Source organism: Primulina huaijiensis, unplaced genomic scaffold, assembly GCF_012295235.1.
Source record: "Primulina huaijiensis isolate GDHJ02 unplaced genomic scaffold, ASM1229523v2 scaffold30697, whole genome shotgun sequence".
Lineage (NCBI taxonomy): Eukaryota > Viridiplantae > Streptophyta > Magnoliopsida > Lamiales > Gesneriaceae > Primulina > Primulina huaijiensis.
The window spans coordinates 32,386-45,272 of record NW_027357257.1 but is presented as its reverse complement, the minus strand read 5'-3'; the positions used below and the strand labels follow the sequence as shown (position 1 = coordinate 45,272).

At 40.7% G+C, this 12,887-nt stretch overlaps 1 pseudogene; it reads left to right on the top strand.

The window, feature by feature from the left end:
- Positions 1 to 5,594: 5,594 nt before the first annotated feature.
- LOC140967938 (glutaredoxin-C9-like) lies at positions 5,595 to 11,655 on the top strand (annotated as a pseudogene).
- The last annotated feature ends 1,232 nt before the right edge of the window (positions 11,656 to 12,887 follow it).

The following is a 12,887-nucleotide window of genomic DNA, read 5'->3' as shown; positions in this document are numbered from 1 at the left end:
ATAATAATAATAATAATAATAATAATAATAATAATAATAATAATAATAAAAGTTATTATATTTATTTGTTTCAAATCCATAATTATGTTGTGTCCTCGTCACAATATGTTGACTATAGTATAGACAAAGTCCTGCAATCAGTTACTTAGAGCTTTCTCACAAATAACTGTGCATCCTACGAATTTGTACCTTGTTAAATAGAGTTCCGAAATAAAAAAAAAAAAAAATAGAGTTCCCCCCACTTGTGTATATAATCATTCGATGCGGGGTTCGGGTAAGGTAAATAGAAATATGATGATAAATTTATAATTTGTTTGCCCATATTTAATATATTCCGAAAATAATGTAAAGATGTTAAATTATAATATTAATATACATACTTCTTTTTGTTTATTTTTATGTAATTCTTCAATGTTAGTAATTTAGAAATTTTTTTAATGAAAAATGTCGTCAAAACATTTTTGGTGATACTTTTGTCACACATTGGTTTGAAAATGAAAGTTAAAAATTCTTTATAAAGTACAATAGACTTGAATAGCAACTTGGTTAACTATTTTCGTAAAGCGTGGACGAATACGAAGTGGTTTCTATATGGACCTATTGTGCAGTCACGCATGTGCGGGCTTGGGCCCGGGGCGTGCCAGAATTTTATCAGGGACGATCATCAGCAGGAACACCAAGAAATAAGTTATACACATGGCAAAATGCTACGTGGATGAGAGCCGCCTCTTGAATCTACGGAACAAAGTAATACATGACGGGAGTTGCGTCTTGAACATGTAGGAGTCATCTCTAGATTTCTGGCACTGGTGGATCGACATTTGAACTTGTAGGAGTCATTTCTAGATTTCTGACGCTGGAGAAATAAATTATATTCTAGGAAAATGTTACGTGAGTAAGAGTCACCTTTTGAACATGCGGGGAAAAGTGTTATATCATGGGAGTCACATCTTGTACATGTAGGATTCATCTCTAGATTTCTGGCACTGATGGATCTACCATTTGAACTTGTAGGAGTCATCTCTAGACCACTTGAACTTGTAGGATTCATCTCTAGATTTATGGCGTTGGTGGATTGAGGGGCACGCATAGTTCAAAATAAAATTTTCAAATTCTTTATAAATGTATACAACATACTCCTATAGCAACTTGACTTAATCATTTCCGTAAAGTGAGAACGAATACGAAGTATTTTTTGTGGAAGCCTGATGATGTCGAAGATTTCACGTACCTCAGGTTTGGTCTGGATACTTCACGTTCCTTTCGAATGGTTGTCACCTGAGCATAGATTTCTAGACCAAGAGATGATTGACCGTGATATGGCCGAGCCGATTATAACCGAGCTAGATCATGCGCGGACGAACAAATGTGAAGAAGCATTGAAATATTTCCGGTGTATCCCCTCCGATTCTTAAATCACTCCAGATAGCAAACTTAAGAGTGCGAATATAAAATTGTGTGTGAAACAATGAATGAATCAAAATGTAGAAAATATCTGATATTTATAGAGTTGGAACTGACTACTTTGTATAGTAAGAATTCTAGTGTGTCAAGATGCTTTGGATATCATATTTATGCCGATCTTATTTTATCTTTGGTGAGTTATGGATTTGAATGATATATCCCGATTTTCTTAGGATTATTTCCTTATCACCGAAGATTTATTCCAGAGTTTGATATTTATAGGATTTATTTACCGCCATGCTTGTACAAGATCGGGTTGAATGATAGATTATTTGAATTAAACTGCTCGACAGACTCTGTAATGTCTGAAGTAAATATCACAGTTTGTTAATTTAGTAATGTTATATTACTAAACAATTAACTATTTTTAAATAATGAAATATGACATATTTTGATCATATGAAGTCCAAATAATTTGAAATTTGGATATAACGTAGAAAACTCAAAGATATAGAAGTTTCATGTTTTGAGTTTTGAAATATTTGATCGTTTGAGTGGTCCAAATAGATATATCAATGTTAAAAATGTTAAATATAATATATTATGTTATATTATTTTTTAATATATTATTTTTTAATATATTATAATATAATTTTTTTTAAAAAAAAAGAAAATAAATTTGAAAACTTACGTTCATTCGTTCACAGAACGTTTTTGACAAAAAGGTGAGAGAAAAGAGAAATAAGAGTTTTGATTTTTTTTCGATCTCGCGATTTATCGATTTATCCAATCGACGAACTGACTTCAGTTCTGAGATCGTTGAAACGAGGTCTTCGATTTGAGATATAAATTTTATATTTTTTGTTATGTTTGAAATTCGTTGATTTCTAGAAAAAAAATCCGATAAATTTTTAAATCATATATAAATTTAATATTGTTGAGTAATGCATGATTTTAACGAAAAAGACAAGATTATAATATTATTTCTAATTTATTATAATTAAGGATTTTAATAGTTGGATCGAAACTGGAAAGATGTTTATCAGTTGTTATTAATTCTGATTATATATTCGGAGTCTACGGAGTATAAGTTGTCTGTTGATAAGAAATTTTTGTAGTTTAGCGAATGTTTTTATATAGCCTATTAATTGAAGTTAATTTATTAGGAGTATTTTATGTTAGTATTTATAACTAAATACACTTGAATATTGATTGTTGAGCGATGAAGATATATAATCAAGTTTTATATTTTATTGAATTGATTGTTGTTGGGCTATTTGATATTATATATTGAGGCTGTTATGATTGCGTTGATACGGCGACAATGATCTGATAATTGTTGTTGAATTATTTAGATACTTCACAAGTCTCGGGATCAAAGAAGTAGTCAGATTTTATATATATACTCAATTATCAGGTACGTGTTGGCGTACGAGCATACGCTGTTATTGTTTAGTATTTGTGAATATTATTGTGTTGAACGATAGTAAATTACCGAAAATGGGTGATTTGATATTATATATATTGTTGTTTATTATTGTTGATGTTGTTGGCTGTCGTTTAATGGGAGATGTCTCGTTGATGTTGTTCGGTCGAAGACATTGTTGTCGTCGGAGTAGGGGTGTGACGTATTGTTGATATTGTTCGATCGACGATATTGTTGTCTCCGGAGTTGGGGTGCGACGTATCATTGATGTTGTTGTAGTAGTAGTATGTGAGTGATTTCGTTGATAGTTTGATTGTCCATAAACAGCAAAGAGGTTATTCTGTTATGATTTCAGTTATATTTCATATTGTTATTAATATAATTATTATGTATTACGACGATGATTGTTGTATATGCTCACCCTTTGGGGGCTGTTTCTGTTGGACATGTTACAGGACTATGCCGTGAGACAAGATAGAGGTGAAGGACTAGGTGTGTCTAGTCAAACAGTCATGTAGTTGATAGTAGATAGAGACAATATAGTCTTATTTGAGTTGTGTGTGTGTATTTCATATATTTTTCTGCTACACTGAAGTAGATAATGTGATGATTGCACTATTTTGCCATACATGCATTATATTATTACGTCGTTGAAAAGAAAATTTTTATGCATATGACGTCACATGTTGTATGATTACGTGGCGAAGATTGAGGAGCCACAGACTCTCTCGAGGTATTACTCCCGAGCCGAGGTGATAAGGTCGGGTATGAGTGGTCGGAGCGGGATAAATTACCTATGGGTCAGTGCTCCATAATTTGGCTGATAAACCAAAACATGATCAGCAAATCGAGGCCTGTTGTGTTCTGTCACTCCCGAGCAGCAGGTCGCGAAATAGACTTTAAATAGTTTGTTGGGTTCCTACCCTAGTCTGAATTTGATTCAATATGGGCCTTTTGTTTTAGCTAATGAGCAGCAACGCCCATCAGGTCGGACCACCTAAAGTTCGAGTCGGGTGAGAATTATGGGGGTACCACGTGACATAGAATATGATTCGAGCCACTTTTATCCATAACCCACCAATACACACGTGGACGGCCCAAATTTCACGCTCGTTGTGATTCTCGAGGAAATGGTTCAACTTCCCATTCAAGTCTACATAGTCCAATCATCATCAATCGTCCGGTCCTAGTCATCTGCCATCTCATATAAATAATCATTCATTTTTCATTTCCCACCTTACTTTCCTACCGTTACTCTACCAAATTGCTACCTCTCTCTCAACCATAGAATTTACCGTGCTCGGACCCCATGTAGCTTCCCTTAGGAAGTTTACTAACATTTTATTTATGTCAAACAAAATGTCCAATTTGGATTTCCGAGCCATTGATGAGGAGGCTACGTTTTGACGATGCCCACTCATCTGACCCTGACTCATCCTTAAGCCCCCAACACCTGAGAGAGCATGACAGTAGCTTTAGAAAATCCAAGGCCTTGGAAGCTCAATTAAGAAAAAACGAGCTGAAATGGTATGAGGTAGTATGTTCTCACCTAGACCCCACCCTAGCCAACCGACTTTGGGACAAATATGGCATGCCAGCTGGTTTCGATCTGGCCATGCCTGGAGTAAGTGACTGAGCCCACTAGCCATCCCCGAGTTATCATACCTTTTTATAAAGACTAGCTTGATATGGGCTTAACATTCCATACACCCCAATGATCTAAGGGTTGTGTAAATACCATGGTGTTTATCCGAGCCAACTTGCCCCCAACTATTATTCCACCCTTCTGTCCTCAGGTATCCTCAAATTTTTTTATATTAAAATTACCATGACCCTTATGCTCAAATTTGTACACATAAAAAGAGTATGTTCAGGCGATTTTTATATCAACATGAAAACTGTGCACCAATTTATGGGCGGCAGCCTCTCTTCTCACAAAAAGTGGCCGGATAGATTCTTTTATGTTTCTCATCTCGAGAATAACCAGTACTCTTGCCCCATGACCTGGGAGGATGAGATAACGGCTGGGTATCCCGATCATTCCGAGCTTGATCTCGACCTCAAAAAATTTTTGTCCATGATATCAGTTAAATGTTTTCGGACACTAAGTCTGATGCAAGATGATGTCTTGTGCCACTTCGGCTTTTGCCAAAAAGGTGTAGACTTGAAAGAGGACATAGGTATGGCTCTGGAAAATATATATAATTGTTTGTTAATTTTTTTTTTTACTAATTTTTCATCCCGTGCAGCCGACAGGATGCTTAACGCTGAAATGATCAAGTGTTTGAAGAGAAAGAAAGCCATAATTTCCAAACTGTCTGACCAGGCTTCCCCCGAGTCTCCGAAAAAGGTGGTTCTAAATATCTTATTAATGTTTTTAAATCATACAATGTACAAAGAATGTTTTGAATGTTCGAACAAAAAAATTTAAAATTCTGTTGTGTTTTAAGTGTGAGAAAATTACACTCCAATAGAGCTGCTATAGAAGAGAAAGAGATTGAGACCCTGGCACGACATTTTTCATAAACATTTAGGTAACGAATGCTCGAAGGTTGCATATTTTTTCAGTTTATATTTTTTGCAACCACCTATCTTTTGAGCATTTAATTTAGTGTTTTGTCTACATACGCATGCCAATTTTCCTGTTTGCTTATTAATGCCATCGGAGGCTCGAGCCCTATATTTCATTGAAAACATACGTAGCATACAACCACCCACTTTCAACATGAGCATCGGCCACAGACAATCTGGTGCGGAGTCCGAGATGGTGAGGGAGTTGGTTTATAACAATGCGGTGGTAAAGTTCACTATCAGGGGTGTTGCATTTGTCAAGCAGTGAAGAAGCTGCTCTTTAGACTCGGTGTCGGACCCGTCACATTCGTACTCGACAGCGATGCATCCGACCGAGATATCTGTCGACAAATGTCATTAATGATGGGTGATACCCCTGTAAGAGCCCGGGTCATGGATGACCCGGGATATCAGATGGATTCCCAAATCAGGGTCAATCTGCAGGATGGATTCTTCTGAAGCCGGGCAGGTGCAAACCCGGGCTCTACTCCCCGGGCAACCAGACGCCCGGACTCTTATATAAGTTCCCGGTAGGCATTCTAACCGGGCCACCTCAATATGGGCACCGCACTCGAGTACACTAGCAGAATTGGATGTGGGCGACCGTCCTATCTCTGACAATAATCCAAGTTGTTGACAAAGTCAGACAGGCGGGATGTGACTAGTGTATGATTTGACATGTCAGAATGTAGCCGCCCTACTATAATTAGTAGGTAGCACACAGATCGAGGTCATCAATACATTCTCTACTATAAATACCAGGTTATCTCTTTGCATTGGGAATTCATTTTATTGTCTACTCTCTTACACCGATATCACAACCATCACTTGGTTACATTGGTCTTTTGTTGAGTCATTCACTGACTTAAGCATCGGAGTGGCCACGCCAGACTCCCCTCCGACGCCCATTCACGAGTTCATCTCCTTGTGTACAGGTTACAGCTGGAGCCATATTACAGAGATATATCTTCATCACAGATATACTCTCCCTTGCTCTTATTTCCTTCATTATCTTGATAGCAGATCCGTTGGAGTTCCTTACCCAGCTCGTCCATTTCACCCGGATCGCATCATTGGCGCCGTCTGTGGGAATTTGAGCTCAAGACGTAGATATGGTTTCCATTCAAAAATAAGTCCGACCAGCTCGGCACTCAGATCTTATATGTGGATTTTATATGGGCTCAAAGCTCAGCGGCTATCCAGGATTGGCGTGGAAGAGTAGTTGCTATGCACTCAGCAGCATACAGCTATATTAGTCACCTAATTTAGCTTAACCAGAGAAGTTTCACTCTATCGGAAATGAATTCAGATTCAGTATTTCCAGGTTAGTGATTTGGTTTTTAATAAAACTAATACAGCAGGAAAATCAAAATCTTGAAAGTCGGGAGACATGAGGCCCCGGCACCATATTTAAAGTCCGGGAGACACGAGGCCCGGCATATTGTCTTAAGCCCAGGAGGTATGAGGCCCTGGTACATTCTTCAAAGTCCGGGAGATATAAGGCCCCGGCACATTATTTAACGTCCGGGAGGTATCAGGCCCCAGCATATTGTCTAAGATCCAGGGCACTACACCCTGGCTCGGGGAACCACACCTCGACCATTCACAAGTCCCGGGTCATGTTCCCCGGCCCAAGGCTCCGCATCTTGGTTCTAAAAGCCCAGGGCACTACACCCTAGCTCGGGGCTTCGCACTTCGACCATTCCCAAGTCCCAGGACATGTTCCCCGGCCCAAGGCTCCGCACCTTGGTTCTATAAGCCCAGGGCACTACACCCTAGCTCGGGGCTTCGCACTTCGACCATTCCCAAGTCCCAGGTCATGTTCCCCGGCCCAAGGCTCCGAATCTTGGTTCTAAAAGCCCAGGGCACTCCACCCTAGCTCGGGGCTCCGCACCTCGACCATTCCCAAGTCCCAGTGTAAGGACCGTGTATCGTATTATCGTAAATCCTGTGTGATTATCGATAGTCTATGAAATTGTCATGTGATTATGTAGTTGATGTAGATCCTGACAAGGGAAATTGAGAAAATGAATATTGAATACGAATTGACGTGGTAAGAGATCGATTGGAAAAGCCGGACGCCAATATAATACCAAAATCAATATTTGGACAGAACATGTGGCGCCCGAGCGGTAAAAAATGACCGCTCGAGCGCCAGTGTGGAATAAGGGGTGTTCTTGGACAGAACATGCCGCGCTCGAGCGGTAGTTTTTGACCGCCCGAGCGCGGAGCAAGTGACACTCGGGGGCAGAACATCTCGCGCTCGAGCGCGAGAATTCTACCGCCCGAGCGCCGAAGCGGTGGATTGATAAGAATGAGGTTCTTCCACTTTTTCTTTATTTCTTTCACGGCAGCTTCGAGAGACACGAGAAATTTCGATTTTCTTTCGTCCGAATCGACTTTGAAACGCTGTCTAAACGCGAAACAAACTATATATTTGTGATCGTCGCGTCAAGGGCTTCTGACTGGGGTAATTTTCTTCTAGTTCCAGCAGCTCTAAATATCAAAGCGCTGGAATAGCGTGTATTTGAAGTTGAATTTCTTATATGTAGTAGAATAACCGACAAGAAACTCATATTCGAAGTCGGAATTGAATTATATTATGATTTGAATTTGATATGAATTTTTGAAGTTTCAAATAATATTTGAAACTCATATTAATGATTTTTGATTAGGTTATTGATTGGAATGAGTATGTTATTGATGTAGATAAAGTATTATACCGATATCTTCAGGCTACATCAACTGGAACGAAGAATTGAGGTATGTTGCGACCGGATAACATACGACAGGTATCTGTATGATATGATATATGTTTGATTGATTTGATTGATTGGATTGAGAATACATGTCTATATACCTTATTTGTTGAGTTTATGTAGCATACATGACATGCACGTTGAGCTATGATCCTTGGATACCCTGATATGATTTGATTTGATTCTGGGGTTTGTGAACACAATGCTACGTTTGGTATTAAATGACCCTTAAAGCATAGACATTTGTGGCCCCGATGATTGGATATGAGATTTGGGATTTGATGGCGCTTCGTCGACGCTATCATACGAGTATCCCTTATTGAGGTCGGTGTGCCAGCTCGAGCATTGATTTGATAGCGATTCGATTGACTCTGACATGTGCTCAGTGGGTGGGCATTTGACCTGATACATCCACGACATACATGCATTGCATATCATATATCATTGTTTAGATATATGTGGTATATATTGTGGTTACTTCAGACTGAGCTTTGCTCACCCCAGATGAGGCTGTTGTTGTCTTTGTATGTTGACAATGACAGGTACTCCAGGATATCAGGAGACCGGAGAGGGTGCTTCTGGAGGGAGTCATAGTCTGATTTGAGGTTTAGTGGTTGTTTTCCAGTATATATGTATATGTATCTATATACCGGGGTATGTCCCGAGGATATGATTTGTTGTTGTATGAGTTGTTTTGATTATGTGTGGGCATGTTTTATGTTGTGAGATGAAATACTATTTTTAGTATTCAAATAGCATATTTTGGGCTCATTGTAAAGAAATTTTAAACTCGTTTTCTGCTGCGATTAATTAACCCTAATCAAATTGTGTTGTAATAACGATTAGGAGCTAAGGGCCCCACACCCGGGACATATTCCCCTGCCCAAGGCTCCGCACCTTGGTTATCTATAAGCTCAGGGTTCTAAAACCTGGCTCGGGGCTCCGCACCTCGACCATTCCCAAGTCTCGGGAGATGTTCCCCGGCCCAAGGCTCCGCACCTTGGTTATTTATAAGCCCAGGGTTCTCAAACATGGCTCGCGGCTCCGCACCTCGACCATTCCCAAGTCCCGGGACATGTTCCCCGGCCCAAGGCTCCGCACCTTGGTTATTTATAAGCCCAGGGTTCTCAAACATGGCTCGCGGCTCCGCACCTCGACCATTCCCAAGTCCCGGGACATGTTCTCCGGCCCAAGCTCGGCACCTTGGTTATTTATAAGCCCAGGGTTCTCAAACCTGGCTCGGGGCCCCGCACCTCGACCATTCCCAAGTCCCGGGACATGTTCTCCGGCCCAGGCTCGGCACCTTGGTTATGTATTTGCCCAGGGTTCTCAAACCTGGCTCGGGGCTCCGCACCTCGACCATTCCTAAGTCAGGGGACATGTTCCCCGGCCCAAGGCTCCGCACCTTGGTTATCTATAAGCTCAGGGTTCTAAAACCTGGCTCGGGGCTCCGCACCTCGACCATTCCTAAGTCACGGGACATGTTCCCCGGCCCAAGGCTCCGCACCTTCGTTATCTATAAGCCCAGGGTTCTCAAACCTGGCTCGGGGCTCCGCACCTCGACCATTCCCAAGTCCCGGGACATGTTCCCCCGCCCAAGGCTCCGCACCTTGGTTATCTATACGCCCAGGGTTCTCAAACCTGGCTCGGGGCTCCGTACCTCGACCATTCCCAAGTCCCAGGACATGTTCCCCGGCCCAAGCCTCCGCACCTTGGTTATCTATAAGCCCAGGGTTTTCAAACCTGGCTCGGGGCCCCGCACCTCGACCATTCCCAAGTCCCGGGACATGTTCCCCCGCCCAAGGCTCCGCACCTTGGTTATCTATACGCCCAGGGTTCTCAAACCTGGCTCGGGGCTCCGGACCTCGACCATTCCCAAGTCCCGGGACATGTTCCCCGGCCCACGGCTCCGCACCTTGGTTATCTATAAGCACAGGGTTCTCAAACCTGGCTCGGGGCTCTGCACCTCGACCATTTCGAGCCCTAGAGACACGAGGCCCCGACATCTTATCTCAAGTCCATGAGACACGAGACTCCGGCTCCTCATCCCATCTATGGGAGACATGAAGCCCCCGATGCTTTTATAAAACCAGATTGATCATCTCTTTGGGAATCCAAGCATGACTAATCGGGACAGCGAGTATGACTCTAACCCGACTATTTAAGGGATGTATGACGATACCCCTGTAAGAGCCCGAGTCATGGATGACCCGGGATATCAGATGGATTCCCAAATCAGGGTCAATCTGCAGGATGGATTCTTCTGAAGCCGGGCAGGTGCAAACCCGGGCTCTACTCCCCGGGCAACCAGACGCCCGGACTCTTATATAAGTTCCCGGTAGGCATTCTAACCGGGCCACCTCGATATGAGCACCGCACTCGAGTACACTAGCAGAATTGGATGTGGGCGACCATCCTATCTCTGACAATAATCCAAGTGGTTGACAAAATCAGACAGGCGGGATGTGACTAGTGTATTATTTGACATGTCAGAATGTAGCCGTCCTACTATAATTAGTAGATAGCACGCAGATCGAGGTCATCCATATAATTCCCACTATAAATACGAGGTTATCTCTTTGCATTGGGAATTCATTTTATTGTCTACACTCTTACACCAATATCACAACCATCACTTGGTTACATTGGTATTTTGTTGAGTCATTCAGTGACTTAAGCATCGGAGTGGCCACGCCGGACTCCCCTCCGACGTCCATTCACGAGTTCATCTCCTTGTGTGCAGGTTACAGCTGGAGCCATATTACAGAGATATATCTTCATCACAGATATACTCTCCCTTGCTCTTATTTCCTTCATTATCTTGATAGCAGATCCGTTGGTGCTCCTTACCCAGCTCGTCCATTTCACCCGAATCGCATCAATGGGGTTGGCCAAATTAATTGTATGTCGGCCTAATAAATTGAGCAGACATTTGTTCAAAAAGATGGAAGACAAGTCGAAAATTGCATACGAAAGGAAGACGTGTATTTTTTACGCGGTTTCACACCTCGAAACTCAACTATAAATAGGTGCCTCTTCCCCTCATTTCAAATAATCCATTCTTCGAATTTTTTCTCATCCTATAGCATTTGAGTGCTTAGTTCTATAATATTTGTGAGGTGTTTTGTTTTTCTGTATTAAGAGAGTGTGTGTTCTCTTTGAAAACACAGTGAGTGGTTGTACACCGTAACGTATTATAGTGGAACTCTTTTCATCTTGCCCGTGGTTTTTATCCTAATAATTTTTAGGATTTTTCACGTAAATCTCGGTGTCCAATTTATTCTTTATTTTCATATTTATTATCTCAAATTACCGCACATGGGACCAACAATATCAACGCAGCCGCTTTCCCAGTATTCTTGGGGCACCGACAAGTATCAGTGTTTCCCGGTGGTTTTTGTCGGAGGCAAACGCTTGGGCATCATCGAGGCGGTGTTGGCTCACCATATCAATGGAGCGCTTGTTTCTCTACTAAAAAATGTCGGAGCCCTCTAGTTCTGATCTACAGTCTGAACTCGAGGTTCTTGCTTCTTCTCCATTCAGCTTTTAAGGGAACAATTCTAGCTTTCAAGATTGTATATCTTGATTATTCAACCAAATAAAAAGGCCAAATCATATTGTTCGAGGCAGAGCAGTGGCATCTGGTTGGCTTTGGTGTGGTTTTCTGATGAAATGGGTTTCTTTTATACAATTATGTGTGCATTTTTTCGGTTTATTAATGATCTCATTCGCTCAACAACGTATAATTAATTTTGCAATTTTCGTTACAATTATAGGATTTACTGTTTAATAGTAACAAACCGCTTCGAACTTTTAAATTGCACAAGATCAAAATATATATTTACTTTGACTGCTCTATATCTAAAATTTTAAAATTATTATGCTAAAACTGTAAAAAAAAAAAAAAATAGAGAAACGAAAATATTCATTTGAAGAAATCGACATACACCGTCATAAATTCATTTCTAGAGAGAAAAATTATTTGACAACTTTCAGATATGTCTAGTCCATCCCAAGCTTATCTCGACTTTTCGAGCAGCCATGACTACTAAGACTGAGAAAAACCATTAGAACCCAGGCTTGGGAAATGTGGATAGCCTGGATCAGACGTGGGGAAAATAGGTATGAGCATTATGTCCTAACATTCGAACCGATACGATCAAAAGAGTGTTTATAACCCTCCGAACATGGTCAGCCAAGTGTTTATGGGCAGGGTTTATCGACCATCCACAAACTCAGGTTGATTGATATGTCCGAACACTATTTTAAAGCTGCTCATCAAACAAATAAAAAGCATTTGTAGGTTCATATATATAGAGATCAATGTCAATTTGGGTTGAGCCCACCAGACCAACCAAACTCGTCATGATAAAAAGGTAGGTTAGATTAAAGTTTAGCAACCTACTTGGAAGTGAATCAAAATAAGTTAGCTCGTTTGGTCTATGGGTTAAAACGGATTTGGTTGGGTTAGCCCGCCATTTATGTTTTTTACTTAGTTGATATTTTATTTTATTTTTATTTTAGTTGTTAAATTCCTCAATTTTGGATATAACAAACAATAATTCATTTATTAGATCAAGCTGTTATTATTCGTGTATTTAGGTACTTGGCCTTAATGGCCAAAGACAAAAGCAACATACTACGGTATTCAAAAGCTGGGTAAACGATTGTAAGTTATTTAGTCTCTCTACCAATAAAACTACTCAATCAGTTACACTAGAAGAATT